Below are 19,897 nucleotides of genomic sequence, written 5' to 3'. Positions count from 1 at the left end.
TTTAGATAGAGAAATATTGGAAATGAGATCTCCTTTGACTTTGTCAGCCTCAATACCTTTGCTTATAATGATGTAACCTACAATAATACCTTATTTCACCATAAAATTGCACTTCTCCCAGTTCAAGACCAAATTCTTATATAAATCTCTATTGAACTAGTGTTAGACAATGTGAATATTAATTAAATGAATAGCTAAAAATAGAAAAGTCATTCAAAAAAACTTCAAGGAAATGTTCAACCATATTAGAAAAACTGCTTAGCATGCATCGTCAAAATGTGGCAGATGCATTGCATAATCCAAATGACATTCTCTTATAAGCAAAAGTTCCAAAAGGGACAAGTAAAAGTTGTTGTCTCTTGGTCCTTTAGTGCTATTGGGATTTAGTTTATATCTTGAGTAGTTATCTAGAAAGCAATAAAATTCATGACCACTAATTTATCAAGCATTTGATTGATAAATTTGTGCGACAAAATTCAATTTTCTATAAGCACTACATATGTTGTCTTACTAACACCCTTACTTTTACGTATTTAAGTCTCTTGTGATTTCATTATGTGTGTTTTATTTTAATTAAGTATTTTATATATTTTAGGGGCATCATGGTCATTTCACAACAAACGAGAGATCAGACAGCAAAACGGACATCACTTTTGAACTCAGGACAGTTGAAAACCTTAGGAGGAGTATGAAAGGAAAAATGGTATTGTTCACATGTACGGTACTGTCCATGTTACTGTTTACGACACTGTTCACGTATACGAAATGATGACGTGGCATTGACTAATGATGTGGCTCTCATGACCCAACCCAAACCTGGCAAGATATTGTCTGCTTTGGGCCTTAATAAGGCCCGCACGGGTTTGTTCCTGGGGCGCCCATACACCCCAAAACACGTCTTACCAATTAAGGTGTAGATCACCCCTTATATACCCAGCATCTCTCCCGTGCTTTGCCGATGTGAGATTTACCTAGGATGTCACATACATCCCCCCTTGGGGACTCAGCATCCTCGCTGAGGTTTGCCCCACCATCGCTCAAGAGGACACGCAGAGCCGCTCTGATACCATAATGTCATGACCCAACCCAGATCTGGCAAGATATTGTCCGCTTTGGGCCTTAACAAGGCCCACACGGGTTTGTTCCTGGGGCGCCCATACACCCTAAAACGCGTCTTGCCAATTAAGGTGTAGATCACCCCTTATATACCCTGCATCTCTCCCGTATTTTGCCGATGGGCATTTGCCTAAGGTGTCGCAGTGGCATTGATCAATGAGGCGTCACGATCCTATTAGACTAAAATTCTCATGTACTGTTGATCGGTGACGTGGCAGCATGGTAGTGGACCAAAAATCATGTGTATGATATATGCATATACACGAAATTATTTACAACCACACTGCGTCACTATTCAAACTGTGAGGTACAATTTTCTTAAATATAGTATAATTTATTCTCAAGCTAACAAGCCCCTTGAGTTTATAATATTTAATTTTAAGTAATGATGACATAAACAATGACTAAGAAATGATGGCATAAGTAATGACAAAAGCAATGTGTAAGAAGAAGTGTAGAGAAAGTTAAAGAATTCTAGAATTTAGTAACTTATTTATAAAGGTTAATCTCAACCATTGATCAAGAGTTACGGTGGCAAAATCCTAGCCATCCATTAGCCTTAAGAAATCCTATAAATACCCCCCACCACCTCTCATTTGCAATGCAACCTAGAAATTTCATTCCTTTCTATTCTATTTCATAATAACAAGAGTAGAGGAATCCTTAGTTTAGAAAGGTTTAGAGAAATCAAGATCAAGAGGTAAGTAACACTTCAACTGCAATGTAAGGACAAAATTATTTTTATACTTAAGTTCAGTTTTAACAATCCCTTTATATTATGATGGTTGTTATAGTGTGATTAGTTGTATTCTAAAACTTTATATGGTTGGCCCTGCCATCTAATATGTGATGCTATGGTCGGCTTTGCCGCCTAATATGTGATATCATGGTCGGCTCTGCCGCCTAATATGTGATACTTATATTTAATTATGCTATGGTCGGCTATGCCGCCTATACTAAAGACTCTTGTTTTTAAATAATGTTGTGTGTTTATTTGTTATGCATCGAGGAATTTTAAATGTTATAAGTTGCATTGGATGCATGCATATCATGGACTACATTATAAAGAAGACGTTTCAGAAAATGAATTTATGAAAAATAGGTGGTTGTACTACCAGGTGGCAAAGTTCTAATGAGGGCAAGCCCTCAAAGCTAAGTTGAAAAAAATCTTTTAGGGACGGCGATACGTAACGCCCAAAAGATCAACTAATGAGGCCCAAGGGCATAATGTTTAAAGAGTAAAAGTGCCAGCCTTATAGTGCAACATACCTAGGATCCAAATAAAGTTGTTTTGTATTTTCGAAGTTTATTTTAAGAGCTTAACATGGTCATCCATATGCATCATAATTTATACATGCATCAAAGTGTTATCTTACTGGGCATTAGCTCATTAAGTCCTTACAATGCACGTAACGATGAGTAGGGTAAGCTGACGCCAAGTCCTAACGAAGACGAAGTGCATATGGGCATAACCGACCTTGGGATTTTATGATCGGCTCAACTTTGTGTTAATAAAAATAAGTATCTTGGCTTTATGTAATAATTAAGTTTTTTAAATAAACTAATAAATCTCTATATGACTTTTACTTTTCTATAAGAAAGTTTTGTTGGATTGTACTAAACTTTTAGAATTCGTATTTATATTAAGAGTAACTGTGTTTTTTAAGCACTTTTAAGTAAATAAATATAATGGAGTGTTACAAATTAGTATCAGAGCCCAAGGTTTAAAGCGATTCTGTAGACCGTCCATATGCACAAGTCAAGGGGAAGGACAAGGCTCAACTTTTTAGTTATAACTTGAAATTAAGGTAATTAGAAAAATCTTACATTTGATTTCTCTGACACGTAGAAACTAGATTAAAAACTCGTTGAGGTGTCAAGCGCTAGTGGTAACAAAGGCAGAAGGGCGGAAGGAAATGCAGGGGAGCAATCTGCAATTGATCGACTTACAAACATTGTGGCATGACTCTTAGAAAGAGAAGTTAGAAGGGATAAACATGGTCAGGCAATGAACAACACCGGAAGCGAATTTAGAAGATTAAATCCACCCACATTCGAAGGCAGTGTAGATCCTATCGCAGCAGACCAATGATTGTGAACTATGGAAAGAATGATAGAAGTAGCCAAAGTACCGGAAGAAGAAAAGGTCACTTGTGTCTCTTTTATGCTACGAGGAGCGGCAGAATACTAGTGGGACTCAATTAAACGAATTCATGATGAAGCAACAATGAAATGGGTGGAATTTAAAGAACACTTCTATAACAAATACTTTTCAGAGATTGTTTGCTCAGCCAAAAGAAGAGAGTTTGTTTATTTACAACAAGGAAGGATGTATGTGCTAGAGTACATCTGAAAATTTAATGAGCTCTCTCGATATGCTCCACATATGGTTGCAACAGAAGACTTGAAAAAAGACCATTTTATGCAAGGATTGCATAAAGATCTCGCAATAGACTTAAAGGTGGTTGGAGTTCGTGATCCTTCCTTCAACGATCTCATCAATCGAGTCTTGGTTATTGAGCAAGCAGATGAAGAAAAGAAAGAAGAAAAACTAAGAAACAAAGGAAGTGTGGATAAGGGGAACTTTGTAAGACAACACTCAAATAATAATAAGGGAAAGGGAACGTCAGTGGTCTAAGATCAAAGTAAAAGTAAACGCCAAAAGAATCATCAGAAGGAAGTCCCACAAAAGCCAAAGTGCAATCAATGCGACAGAACTCACCCTGGCGAATGTCGAGCCAATACCATAACATGTTTCAAATATGGGAAGGAGGGACACTTCATTAGGGATTGCCCGGAAAATGGTACGCAACAAGAAAAGACTAATGCTCAAGTATTCACACTCACCAAGACGGATGCGGAATGAAACCCTCAGTAATATCAGGTGAATTATCTATCTCCAAAACTCCTGTATATGTGCTAATAGACTCAAGAGCTACACATTCATTTGCCTCACCAGCATTCATTAAGAAAATAAAAAATGTCCCTGACATAGTAAATAGGCCTTTTAGTGTCATGCTACCATCGGGTGAAATATTAAACTCAGGGCAATTAGTTAAGGCATGTGAAGTCAGCATTAGTGGTAATACACTATGTGTTAACCTAATAATCCTCGAGATGCATGACTATGACGTAATTCTTGGCATGGATTAGCTATCAAGGCACTATGCCAAGATAGATTGTAAGAAAAATGAGGTAACTTTTTTACCACCACAAATAGAATCATTTACATTTAAAGAAGAATGCAAAAAGAACAGGATGTCTATCATTTCTGCCTTAAAAGCAGCCAGTCTATTAAATGGAGGGTGTGAGGGGTACTTGGCAAGTGTGGTTGTCGAAACAGAAGAGCAAAGACCAAAGTTGGAAGATATTCCAGTGGTGAACGAATTTCCTGAGGTCTTTCTTGAAGAACTTCCAGGATTGCCACCAGATCGAGAAATTGAATTCAAAATCGATTTGATACCAGGAGCTGCTCTAATTTCAAAGGCGTTCTATCAAATGGCCCTATCAGAATTAAAGGAGTTAAAGAGTTAATTGCAAGAGTTACTAGACAAAGGCTACATACGCCCAAGCCATTCAACATGGGAAGCACCAGTATTGTTTGTGAAAAAGAATGATGGATCAATGTGAATATGCATCGATTATCGAGAGCTAAATAAGGTGACTATCAAGAACAAGTACCCGCTTCCACGCATTGATGATTTGTTTGACCAGCTGTAAGAAGCATCAATATTTTCAAAAATTGATCTTCGGTCAGGATATCACCAGTTAAGAATCGGAGGGGCAGATATTCTGAAAATAACATTCAGAACACATTATAGACATTACGAGTTTTTTGTCCTACCATTTGGTCTAACCAATGCCCCAGCAGCCTTCATGGACCTTATGAACAGGGAATCTATAGACTACCTAGACAAGTTTATAGTGGTATTCATCGACGATATTTTAATCTACTCACGGTCAAAGGAAGAGCATGCTCAGCACCTACGGATTACTCTTCAGATCTTAAAGGAGAAGCAACTTTATGCAAAACTCAATAAATGTGAATTTTGGCTTGAGAAAGTTACATTCTTGGGACACGTCGTGTCTAAGGATGGAATTTCAGTAGACCACTCGAAGGTGGAAGATATAAGCCAATGGTCCAGACCGACTAATGCCAAAGAAGTCAGAAGCTTCTTGGGTTTGGCTGGATATTACCGAAGATTTGTTGAAGGATTCTCGAAGATCTCGATGCCATTAACCCAATTGACAAAGAAAAATACCAAGTTTGTATGGACTCCAGAATGCGAGAAAAGCTTTGAAGAACTAAAATGACGACTGATCACTACTCCAATCCTAGCCATTCCTAACAGCTCTGAGGATTTTGTCATCTATACCGATGCCTCCAAAAATGGCATAGGATATGTCCTCATGCAAAATGGAAAATTCATTACATATGCTTCTAGACAATTAAAGGAATATGAGAAAAATTACTCTTGAAGTCTAAAGTTTTAAAATGCCCTCGCAGACCAATGGTGATCGAAATTCATGCAATAGTGATTGAAAAGGTCGGGATAAAAGCTTCATGTCACACTGAATCTAATAATGATTGCATTGTGCTTCGATGTGCCACCGCGATGCTGGATCGAGCTTCAACAGTCGTGAAACTTTAATGGCTGATTGTACTGATTTTGATGTTTTTAGTGATGATTTTGATGGTTTGAAAGGGTGTTGTGAAGAACAATACCTAAGAATTAGGGTGTCACAAATCTAGAAAAATTGACATTAATCAAAGGTAGCAATTACCGAGACCTTTCTCACTTCATACTATGCCCTCTGGCCATTTTTGGACAATAACAATGGTTGAGGAATGACCAGTAGCTCTTGGAGTTTGATTGGTACCCTTTATTACTAGTGAAGTGGCCATAATCGAGCTCAAGTGACGGGTTAAGATTTGTTCAATAAGGGTTGTTTCAGTTAAATGAAGGCTTGAATGCGAGCGACAATGAAGGTTTTAGCTTTTAGTGAAATGGGAAAGTAAGTGTTTGAGTGAGTGAAGGGATGATTTTGATATACTATGAGCTTGCTTGGCTTCGTCGCGACAGATGTGAGGCTAAAAGTTAGAGTTCTATATAGTGTTAGAGAGAAGGATTCATGTGAGGGAGATGGATTTGTTGATTTGTTCAACACTTAGTAAATTTTACTGTGTTGATATCTTTTAGATTTCATCAAATCGGTATTGTTTAGTATAAATGACATCGTTGTTATTGTCATTTTTAAAAAAAATAATATAAACATTTAAAATTGCAGCTAATTTAAATGGAACAATTTCAAAACCATATAAATCCACTTAACACAAACATAACTTATATCTATCATCTATTTATGTGCTTAAGTCGCTAATATATCATGAATTCATGACATATGTATATATGTCATGAATCTATCATACTTTCGTAATAAATTCATGATATGAAGTGATAAGTTATAAAATTTCTGCCATTATTTAAGATTGTCCCCCTAGGGATTTTCCCCGCATTATAAACTTTGAGAATTTTTACCTTTTTCTCTCGCTTGGAGCTATTGTGTTCTTTCCTATCAAAAGCAAGCCATTGTCCTCCAGCTTAAGTAATGAATGAAACTTTGGAGCAAAGCCCTTAGCTGTCGTCGGGGATAGAGAAATTCTGCAAGGAAGTGGGTAATCTCTATCAATGGTCTCATTAATAGAGGGATCATTTCAAGAAGCAACTAAATTCTATTTGGGGTGAAATGAAAAGGGCTAGGAGAGGGACAAGGAGGAGGTCCTCGAGTTGAAGCAGTCGGCTCAGCATATACTGCTAAACTATTTATTTGTTGTCAAAGCGAATCATCCAAAAATAATTATAGAGAAATATCCTCGTACTTTGTCATATGCCCATGTGTTGGAAGTACTTCCTGATCTAGAGGAGAACCCAAGATCGTCTAAAAGTAAGGGGGTTCTTTTCCATATCCCAGAGGGATGACCCCGAAGGTGCAAATCCTCCTCGTGATCCAAGTTTGAGTTCTACCAATTAGCCTAGTACTGAGGATACAGGCATGGAGGACTTTGGTCTAAGCAAGGATGATAGCGATGAAGGCATGAGATGAGAGAGCAAGGCAACTAGGAGTAGCTCTCAGGTGGCACCCTTGTAGTCAAGGGGCTGATTTTGCATTTTACTACTGCGCTCGGTAGCACAATAAGCGAAAGGATTCGTAACGTACTGGCTTGCTGAAAATGTGAAGGTTGATAATTGTTGTGCGCAGAATGCTAAATCAAGCGCACCAAATAATTACAGAAAAATAAAGGACAATTATTTAACGTGGTTCGGTAATTAAACCTACATCCACAGAGGCAAGAAAGAATAATTATTTATTTAACGAATCTCACTTCCCAGAAACCGAAATATACCCAGTACTCTCACACTCTGGAGGAAAAATAAATTCCCTAGACACACTTCTCTCACTTCTCTCAAAAGCTTAGAAACTTATAAGCTTAACAAATTTTGGGATGCTAAACAAATGAAGAATGCTTAATTATTTATAGGAAAAATGTTGGCACTATTAATGAAACAAATATCAAGAAAAATTGCATTCCAAACGCGTCCAAACCGTGTGTAAAAAGTGTTGCCAGTACACGAATTTGACTTGACTTTTTCAACAAATCTCCACCTCGGCGAAAATTTATACAAATTTGAGCCGATTGACAATGATGCTCTAAACTTCATCCCTCACATGATCCTTAAAAGGATCCATATTGGCTGCATCTATCCGACTGCCTACGTACCAAAAGGTTGGGATCAAGCCTGCCATAGTTCCTATTTCCCAAGGAAATACCTCAACATAATCGAAGGATCTAAATTAATTTCAAGTGATGTTGAAACTTAATTCCCGAAATCACCTTTATCAACATGTCTGATGGGTTATCTCTGGTATCGATCTTCTTTAATAACACATCATCGCTCTCGATAATCTCCCTCACATAATGATATTTCACATCCATGTGCTTCGTCCGAGCATGATACGCCTGATTCTTTGCAAGGAATATCGCACTTTAGTTATCACAAAAGACCTCAATGTTCTTTTGGATCTTTCCAAAATCACCCAACAAGCCTCTCAACCATATAGCCTCCTTGAGAGCCTCAGTTGCTGCCATATACTCTGCTTCCATAGAGGACAGAGCAATTGTCGATTGCAAACCGACCTCCAACTAATCGGATCTCCACCCAATGTGAACACATAGCCTGTTGTTGATCTTTGTTTGTCTAGGTCTCCAGCGAAATTATAATCACAATACCCAACACATTGTTGACCTCCATCATTTTTTAACAATAACCCAACATCAATTGTCCCATACAAATACAGAAGAATCCACTTGACCGCAAGCCAGTGATTTTTACTCGAATTGTACATGTATCTACTAACTATGCACATTGCTTCAGATATATTAGGCCTCGTACATACCATAGCATACATAAGACTACCCACAACACTAGCATATGGAACACGAGCCATGTAATCGTGCTCCTCTTGAGATGTAGGACATGAAGAAGAGCTTAATTTGAAATGAGGAGCTAGAGGTGTACATACCGGTTTAGTCTTGTCATCCATACCGAATCTTTCTAGCACTTTCTTCTAATAAAACTTTTGAGTCAACCATACACTCCTATTCTTCTTATCTCTACAAATCTCCATCCCAAGTATTCTTTGTGCATCACCCAAGTCTTTCATCTCGAACTCAGAAGCCAGCCACTTCTTTAGTCTCTCAATCTCATCTCTATTCTTCGAAGCTATAGGCATATCGTTGACATAGAGTAACAAATAGATGAAAGCTCCATGTAGTAGACTTCTAAAGTAAACCCAATTATCGTGTTCACTTCTGGTGAATTTTTGTCCTTGTATAAATTGATCAAATCTTTTGTACCACTACCTTGGCGATTGCTTCAATCCGTACAAAGATTTAATCAACCTACACACATGATTCTCCTTTCCAGCAAATTTAAAACCACAATCCTGAGTCATATAGATTTCCTCCTCCAAATCTCCATGTAAGAACATCGTCTTAACATCCAATTGAGCTAACTCTAACTCATATTCTGCAATTAAGGCAAGTAGGATACGAATGGAAATATATTTTACAACTAGAGAGAAAACTTCATTGTAGTCAATACCTTTCTTCTTAGTAAAACCTTTTGTAACGAGCCTTGCCTTGTATTGAGGAATTGTTTGATTTTGAGATCATTGCTTCTTGGTGTAGACCCATTTATTGCCAATAGCATTTTTTCCCTTTGGTAACTCCATAAGCTCCCAAGTTTGGTTTTAATGGAGAGATTTCATCTCTTCTTCCATGGCTAACTTTCATTGATCACTTTCACTAATGCGTAATGCTTCATCGAAAGTGTTGGGGATGTCATTATCAATAACTAGAAGTGCATAAGCTACCACCATGTCTTTAGTAAGCCATCCGGATTTCTTTATCTCTCTTCTTGGTCTCATTATTGCTATAAAATCATCATTATCTATATCATCAGTTGTTTCTTTATTTTGTGGGACATCAGAAGAAACAACCTCTTCTTCAACTCGAGGTGTCACTTCTATAGTTGAATTATTCTCTAATGTAGAACTAACTGGTACATATGGAGTTGCATCAAACTCCACCCGCTGTAATACCTATGTGGTCTTGTTCTCCACCTGTTGGGAACTTGAAGCTTTCATCATTGACGATTCATCAAACGTGACATTTCTACTACACACAAACTTTTTATCTTCGAAATCCTAAAGCTTGAAGCCCTTTACTCCACCTTTGAATCTCACAAAGATAGCTTTTCTAGCACGGGGATCCAATTTACCATCTTTGACATGATAATAAGCTGGACACCCGAATATACGAAGGGAATCATAGTCTTGTTCATGTTTTCCAGACTAGATTTTCATAGGAGTTTTACCTCTAATTGCAGTAGAAGGAACCCGGTTTATCAAGCAACTTGCGTAACTCACAGATTCAGCCCAAAACTTTTTATCTAAATCAGCATTAGATAACAAACATCGTACTTTCTCCAGCAAAGTACAATTCATATGCTCTGCCACACCATTCTATTACAAAGTATGTCTCACCGTGAAATATCTTTTAATACCCTCATTCTGGCATACTTGCAAGAATGGATCAGAAGTATATTCACCCTCGTTATCAGATCGTAATACTTTGATCTTTCTGCCAGTTTGAATCTCCACCAATTTCTTCCATTTCACGAAAATCTCTAGAACCTCATCCTTTGCTCAAATAGTGTACACCCACACATGTCTAGAGAATTCATTAACAAATGTAACAAAATAATGGTTTCCACCAATTGATGTAGACTTGGTTGGTCCCAATACATCACTGTGAACATATGTAACAACAAATGTAACAAAATAATGGTTTCCACCAATTGATGTAGACTTGGTTGGTCCCAATACATCACTGTGAACATATTCAAGGATCTCACGAGTATCGTGATTAGCTGTACCAAATTTGACCCTTATTTTTTTGCCTACTACACAATACTCACAGAAATTTAATTTACAGGTATTGGTACCTTTTAAGAGTCCGTGCTTCATTAGTGTTTGCAAAGACTTCTCTCCAGCATGCCCCAGTCGTACATGCCATAACTTAGTGGTGTCACTGTGCACCTCAACAACATTTGTTTCATCAGTTGTACCTCCCTTTAAATAGTACAAATTGTGACGTCGAACCCCTTGTAAAATCACCATAGCCCTATACGCGAATTTCATTGTGCCATTTTCAATAATAACCTTGTAGCCTTTAGCTTCTAGAACACCCATAGAAATTAGATTTTTCTTTAAAGTTGGAACATATCTAACCTCTTTCAGTTCTTTGACCATTCCATTATACATTTTAAACCAAATTGTTCCTATCCCCATTGTACGACAAGGTTGATCATTCCCCATCACAACTGCACCGGATTCCAAATTACGAAAATCCGTAAACCATTCCTTAATAGGACACAAATGATAGGTTGCTCCAGTATCAAGTATCCACTCACTCAAACTAGCCACGTAAGTTGCAGGAGTAATACTTAGTAAATAATCAGAGTCCTCATCTTTACGTACCATGTTTGCTACTACTGGTTTCTTCTTATCTCTCTTTTGAGCCTTTAGACAATCTTTCCTCCAATGGTCTTTTTCATGACAAAAGGCACACTCGTCTCGAGCTATATTTCTGCTTCTTGATTTGGATCAAGAATTCTTTCCACCATGCTTCTTCTTTTTCTTCATCGCCCAATCTCTGCTCACCAAAGCTTCAGACGATGATCGTTCAGAATTTTTATCATTATTTCGAATCTTTAAGTTAGTCAATGTTGTGCAAACATCATTGAAGATGATCACACTCTTCCCATATATCAAGGTAGTCATAAAATGGTTATATTCCTCTAGTAGTGAGTGTAACAAAATCATAGCCTTGACTTCATCCTTAATATCCTCATCAAGATTCTTCAAATCAGCAAGTAACTTTTCAAATCTTGAGACACGATCGTGCATTGACACCCCAGGCTTCATTCGAAACCCATATCTTTGGCTCATTGCATGAAGACGATTTTCAGGACTTTTCAGCAAGTACTTCTCCTCCAATGTACATTACAAAGTCATTGCACACTCCTCATTTTTCACCAAGTATTTCACCTCCTTGGTCAAACAAGATCTGATCTGACCACATGCTTTCTCGTTCATACGATCCCAAATTTCTTCATCATACAAGTGGCTTTTATTTTTTAGAACAACATCGACATCGGTTTGAATAAGGGCATCCATAATTTTGTGCCTACACATACCGAAGTTGATTTTTCCATCAAAATTTTCAACATCAATCTTCTGGCCTCCTATAATAGGTGCTAAATAGCGATTTAACAAATCTCGCCTCCCACCTGAAGTGTCTCCTGAAATAGTCTCAATAGACCTCTCCCCAATTCTGGAAGTTTCACCTTCTACCATTTTCTCAATGAATTATTTCCACTTTGAAAAACAACCTCTATATTGTTAATTTCACGTGAATAAATGTACCAGGAAAATTCCCAGGAGAATAGACGGGAACTCCGTCCCAATTAAAAACTAGAATCCTTAAACTCTTATCGCCTTGTTGACAGAACATTCTTAGACAAGCAAAAATACACACTACGTACAATAGACTGTCTTCCAAATACAAATGGTCGTTTCCACCGTATTCGTGAAAAGTATCGTACGTGAACAGTACCGTACATGAGAATAATACCGTATACGTGAACAGTACCGTATCCCCCCAAGTATGAATCATCAGTTTTGGTACCACTTGTTGTGCGCGGAATGCAGAATCAAGTGCACCAAATAATTACAAAAAAATAAAGGCCACAATTATTTAACGTGGTTCGGTAATTAAACCTACATCCACGGAGGCAAGAAAGAATAATTATTTATTTAACAATTAATAGAGTACAAACATTTGAGTAACGAATCTCACTTCCCAGAAATCCATATATACCCAGTACTCTCAAACTCTAAAGGAAAAATAAATTCCCCAGACACACTTCTCTCACTTCTCTCAAAATTTTAGAAACTTATAAGCTTAAAAAATTTTGGGATGTTAAACAAATGAAGAATGCTTAGCTATTTATAGGAAAAATATTGGCACTATTCATGAAACAAATATCAAGAAAAATCGCATTCCAAACGCGTCCAAATCATGTTCAAACCGTGTGCAAAAAGTATTGCCACCACACAAATTTGACTTGACTTTTTCAACAATAACGACATATGGCTTTCCAGGTAGAATTATCTCATCCTTTTGAAGGGGGCCCCCCTCATTTGTAGAATTTGTAGTACTTTTTGTAGGATTGTCTCCCCCTCATATGTAGAATCTCTACCTTGGTATTGCATGTAGGGTTGTCTCCATCATGCGGGATCTTTATTATAGAGTTTGTTAGATTCTTTTTGCTCTCATGTGAGATCGTACCTATCATGTGTAGATGTTGGTTATAGAGATTATTGGTCCCTTCATCACTATGTAAGCCTTAATAATAGAGATAACAGGGTCTCTTTAACACTATATAATGTTGCTTCCATCATGCATAAGCCCTAAATGTGGAGATAACAGGGTCTCTTCAATGCCATATGGGGTTATTCCTAACATGTGTGGACCTTTATTTTACAAATAACAGGATACCCTTACCACTATGTAAGGTTCCTACCATTATACATAGGCCATTATTTTAGAAATAATAGAGACTAGAGAATATAGTTCTATCAAGCAAATATTTTCTCTTTTGCGTATGAGATTTTCTTTTTAGTTCTTAGAGATTATGAAAGCTTATAGACAATACCCTTTTCTCGTTTTGTAACCATGTTAGGAGATAAAACAATTGTAACCCTACCAGGAGATGAAACAAACAACTTGATGCATAATATCTGCACAATAATACCTTTTTGTTGAGAAAGAGGAATGTACACACCTCAGACAAATGGTTATGACATTAGTAGTTCTCAATTTAGTGGGATCCAATTAGAGTTATAGAAGGCTTCCTTTTAGATTGTCAATACAGTACAAAGTAGCAGATAAAAATAAAGAAAAAGTCAAAAAGTAAATAGAAATACCCATTTTTTTAGATTGGCTACTGGGATGATCTCATACGTTTACTAATACTATTTTCGGAGTACAGCAGCGCTCCAGAGTTGCTTGACCTTCTTTCGGTCAAGGTATTGTAGCATGTATGTCTTGTGATACCATGTGAAAATATATTAGAAGTTCTTCTTGCTCTGGCACAATCCTTCTTGCTAATGAGCTCTCCTTACTAAGATTTCCCTTAGTCGTTCTTCTTATTTTGGGATCACTCTAGGATTTCTTCTTATTCTAGGACTCATTTAGAATGTCTTCTGGCTCTGTAATGATCTTTTTGTTGATATCTTGCTTCACCTTATTTATGGTGTTTAAGAGTGAAAGAGGTTCTTTTTTTGGATAGCAAGCTCTTTTTATACAAAAGGATGGTTCTGTATTGAGAAAGGTAAAGTCTTTGAGAACAAAAGTGGCACTTCTATGGAAAAAGTTCACATTTTTGTGAAGAAAAATCAAGTCTTTGTTAAGAAAAGTGACTTTTTTAAAGAAAAATCACATCTTTTGTAGAAGGATTATTTCTTTATGGAGAAAAGTAAGTCCTTTTTTAAAGAAAAATGATTTCTTTGCGAAGAAAAGATGGGTTCTTTCAAGGTGGAAAGCTCCCTTTATTAATGCAGTTGGGAAAGTGAACTTTTGTTTGATCCCTACATATAGCACCAAATTATTTTGGTTCAACCCAAAAATATAATGAATTAAGAAAAGGATTGTCAATGGTTTCTCTATATAAGAGAGACATACAAAGTCTTTAATGGTACAATTACTACTATAATGATAAAAGAAGAGAAATGCTTTCTAATTTTATCTCATATTTCTTCGTTAATTTCTTTTGTTTTTCTAAACTATTGTGCTTGAAGTGCAACTTATTATATCCTAAAGAGAAAACTGCTTGGTTTATCCTTCTTGTACTGGGAAAACTCCACCTTATTTATCCTTCTGGTACTAGGAAATATTCCCTTAGAATTTGGTCTTAAAGACAATATTTTGCATGCCTTGATAAATTTATGTTTTCTGATTGGGTAACAACTTCAAATTTGGTTTATGATTACAAGTCACCTACAACTTTGGGTTAATTAGCAAGGATTCTAAATTCAATTCATTATTCATCGTCGTCGTCAGGTTTGCTAATTCTTTTCATTATTTCAGCTGAATTTAGGGTTCAAAGAAGCAATATTAACTTATACTTCCAATAATGGAATCTAATGCAAGTCCAAAATTAGTACAATGAATTATTGTATTGTAGGGAACATGAAGTCTGGGAAGCTTTGGCTTTGGGGCAGCTTTGGCTTAATTCATAGAGACATTCTATTGATTTATGTTCTTTTCTTTGAAAAACCAAATATTCCGTGACGAGGACTAAGTGGATTCTAATCCCCCATTTTAGCTTCAAGATTTTGAAAATGCAAGTATGTCAAAATCTTATCAAGTAATAAAATGAAATTACTAATCAGATCTGTGTATGGATCATCATAAGTTGCATATATAATGTGGACCATGAGACACATATTATCAAATCTTTTCAGATGCTTACAAATGAAATTAGGATCTTTCAATTAACTAAACCAATATTTGAAAACACAACTAAATCGCATTAGTGATTTCACAGGAAAACTTGACAGAGTCTTAACCAGCAAATCCTTAGATAATTCTCCGTAGCCTGTCATCACTATCATGTCTCTCTCCATTCCTTTTTTCCTAATCCAATACAATGCCTTTTCCTACCATAATTATAAAGAAATTGGATTAACTATATGCTTTATGTAAAATGGACAAGTTCAATATACCGAAATCAAAAGCAAAAAATTATAAGTAGTAATTTCATACTAAGAAACATACTGCATGCTTGTGGTTTAATCCATAGTTAGAAGTTGATGTGAAATACAGTTAGACAAAGAAAATCATCATTGTCAAGTCTTAAGAATCCAACATAGATAGATTTTAATCTCAAAATTAAGATTAAATATTGATGGCAAATGAGGGGAAATTATAGGAATTTTATGGATAGACAATGACTAAGGGTGGGCGTTCGGTTTGAGTTAACGTGTGAAACCCGAACAAATTCAAACTATCAACCCGTCCAGGTTAAATTGAACCCGAACCAAATTTTAAACCCGATCGGGTAAAAGCTTTTTTTTTACTTTTGGCTTTTAAAAATTCTCTCACACTTTCATTACGCCCTCTCTGTTCTCACACTCTCGCTACCCAACAAGCATCGAAAGCAAATCGCCAAATCCCTAAATAGTGAAGACAAGACCACAACGATGGTAACCAGAAGCCCACTACCCTTAGCCATCCAAAAGCCCACTGTGGCCCACTCGTCGTTAGCCAGCATTCCTTCAATAATCAAGTGGCCTGCAGTCACACTATGCCCACACAGCCACCCTATGCCAACATTGTTAAGCTTTCCATCGATCAAGGTTTGTGGCAGTCGTCCATACTCAATACTAATATTCGAAGCGGGTTTATTGTTGTTGACCGTTGTTGTGGGTTATTATTATTATTATTATTATTATTATTATTATTATTATTATTATTATTATTATTATTATTATTATTATTAATTAATTAATTAAATTGAAGATAGTTAATTAATTAATTAATTAATTTGTGTTGTTTGTTTAATTTAGAATGGACTGATTTGCTTCATTTTCTATCCATTGTTGCTCAATATTTTGCTATTGTGGTGGTTCATTATTGCTAATTTGGAGGCGTTGAGTTGAGTATTGGTGTTGGAGATGGATTATTAGCCTTGTTTGTCATGCGGAGATATTTAATCATGATTGCCATTTGCCATTTTAATTTTTAGATTTGTAATAGTAGTTTTATTGTACTTGACTGCATGTTTTATGATTTGTTAACTTTAAAAAGACTTGTTGAAATGTTGTTAAGGATACTTTGTAGTTGATATTTGTTGTTAAAGATGTTTGGAATCGAGATTTTTAGATTTTAAGCGGTTGCTGGCAGAATTTTTTGGATTAAATTATTCCAACCCGTTCTAACCCGAATTTTTAGATTGAATTCTTCCAATCCAAACTAACCTAAACTAATCAAAAGAAAAATTTTAACCCAATCTGATCCAAATTATGAACTCGAACCGAATCGGCTCGGTTCGGGTTGGCATTTTCAACCCGACTGGGTTTAATTCTCCAACCCAAACCGAAAGCCGAACAACCCGAACCAAAATCCAATTTTCCCACTCCTAATAATAACAATAACTTCGCAACTAATATATAATATATGTTGATTGTTCAAAGCACAGTTAATTGATTAGAAATTTTAAAGCTGCCTAAATATTTTGAGCAATGTTTATCAGAAGTTTAAGGTAATATATATAGTATTGATCTTGTCTAGGATTTTGGACCTTAAGTCCGAAAAAGCTATTAACCCAAATGATTTAATGGTATGATATCATTACAGTATATTTAATTGTATATGTGTGTGTGTGTATGTCTAGGGCATATCAGCATCCTCTTAAAAATATCTTTAATTTTACACTCACTAATGTCTATTAGATTTGAGTTAAATTAATAGAGGAGATTTACTAAAATGAAAATTCAAGAATTTTCAATATTTTCTCTCTCTATGTGGACCCCACTCAAATCTTTCTCCTTTTTATATTTTTTCTCTCCTTGTTCACATGTTCTCTCTCTACCTCTCTCTTCTCTTCTTTTATTTAGTTTGGTTTTGTCCTCTCAAATAAAAGTTGTTTTACTCTCTCCTTGAACTGGCAAGAGTTAAAGACCATGTCTTTACGAGTCTGGTGAAACATAAGCTTAAATAACCGCTTCTTGGGCCTCATAGAATGGGAGTTACCTTTTCCATTAGATGCCTCTACAAGAACAAACCTCCATTTGAGCTGTACCCCTTGGAAAGAATCAATAATTTGTTCGTTCTTTTCCAGGCAGATTGTGATGATGTTTTGGCGTGGAGTTTTCCATATTTTGAGGCTTCGATGGTGGGGCTAATCTTAGTACTCAAGTAAGCCTCACCGGCCTTAAAACTTTGGTTGTAGGCAATACCATTAGAATCTTCAATCACAAGAGTCAATTATTTTGAGGGAGGCTTGAAATATTGTTAGGCAAAACAAGCACAATTTCGAACGATTTCATATTTGTGAGATAAATCTAGAGAGAGTGAAGAAATTTTTGGCTAAAACAAAAAAAAAGCAAAGGAAATAAGAGAAGAGAAAAGAGAGGGAGAGAGAGAACGTGTGCATAAAGAGAGAGAAAATACAAAAGGGGAAAAGAATTGGGTGGCGTCCATACGGAGAGAGGAAATATTAAAAATTCTATAATAGTTAACTTCAGTAAATCTCCTTCATTAATTTAACTCAAATCTAATGAATATTAGTTAGTGTAAAATTAAGGGTACTTTTAGCAAGCTGCTAATATATATATAATGATTTCGTGCTTAATGAAATTAATCCATACCTCTAAGTATAAATATGCCTAGCTATAATATAATCGGGTGAGTTCGATATTGAATCATGGGAAATTTAAAAATATGATTAGTAATTATACAATGAAAATAATTGTAGAAAAAGAATTTAAGAGGGAATAGTCTAAATATATATTTAAAAAAAGGTGTTAAGGTCTACTCTTGGTATTCAAATCATGGTCATAATACTCTCTTATATTTATGTTTTGCGTTTTTTACTAGTTTGAAAATTATGTAACTTAGTTCCTCACTAATCACTCTATAAATAAATATGGATGTTAAGTATATAATGTGTCACTACTATATTGAAGTGTTCTCACTATTGTATGGGTATGTCAACAGTAGGTCTAAACTGTTAGGACTCTAGCAGTTTATTTTAATTTGTTTCTTGTTAGGATTAGGTTTTCTTGTTGTAATTATGATTTAGGGTTCTAATTAAATTAAAATTAGGATTGTGATCAGCTATTACTAATAGGTGGTTCTCATTATGTTTTTGAGCAAGCATAATTGCAATAAGAAAACTTAGTCTTAACAGGAAATAAATTAAAATAAACTATTAGAGTTCTGAAATAAGCACCGACATCGATCCAAAAAGATCTAGATCTGTAAATTCATATGATGCGAATCCCACAATGAAACTTTGAAACCCACACTTAATTTGTAGTTTTAACTTCCCAAGAAAGTTCTAAACAGATTTATGACAAACAAAACCTTGACCCAATGCTTAAGAAAACATGAACCAAAGGTATAGAGAATGATATTGACACCACACTCAAGAAATAGATGAGAAGGTGAGTGATAAGTCTAAATTTAGAACGCCACAAGAATGCAAATTCTTGATAAGTTCACTAGTTCTCAAAAGAACCAAAGAAAGAATAATCTTTCAAATTCAAATAACATTAATCTCTAATATCCTTACATACAAGGTTGCTGAATTTAAATAGGCTAAAAGAAACCCAAGATCCTAAAAATACAAATGGAAACATTGGAACAACTCTCCAAGCAGGTTTGTCAAAGGATACTTCAAAAGTCTTCACCAACCCACCATAATTAATGTCATCTTTGACAAACTTAATGCTAGCCTACTATAATTGATGCTATCATTGACAAACTTAATGTTAGCCCATCATCATTGATGGTAGACTTACCTTACACATTGACAAACTTGAAACAAAACAAACATAAGAAGTTGAAAAACAAAGGAGTCGTTGAAAATCCCAAATCTGAACAAGCTGTAATGAATTGGTCATAACTCCTTCTAGAGAACTCCAAATCCAGCTCTGAAAAATTTATTGGAAAGCTAACTTAATTATCTTTCCAACGATATATAGCTTCCACATTACTTCTAGCTCAATCAATACAGTTTTTATTCCGAATTTGACCTTTCTGCATTTGATACAAATTGTGTATTTGGCTGCCCAATAACTTGAATAATGCCCACAATGCCTTGTCTTCTCTTCAAGCCCAATTGATGATGTCTTGCATCTTGAATTGCATTTTCAATCCATATTTTCTCAACTAATCCATTTAAAGCAGCTTGCATCTTTTTGGCTCTTGCTCTTGTAATTGGGCCTCCATGAATGTGCAAAGGATCACTTGAAGTTTTAATGGTATTCCCTTGATGGTTCTCATCATCATATGGAATAAAAATAACTAATAGAAAATATCACTTATAAACATGTAATTAAAAAGAATTAACTTAAAACTCACTTG

Source organism: Citrus sinensis, chromosome 5 (assembly GCF_022201045.2).
Source record: "Citrus sinensis cultivar Valencia sweet orange chromosome 5, DVS_A1.0, whole genome shotgun sequence".
NCBI lineage: Eukaryota > Viridiplantae > Streptophyta > Magnoliopsida > Sapindales > Rutaceae > Citrus > Citrus sinensis.
Note: the sequence above shows the minus strand (reverse complement) of the source record.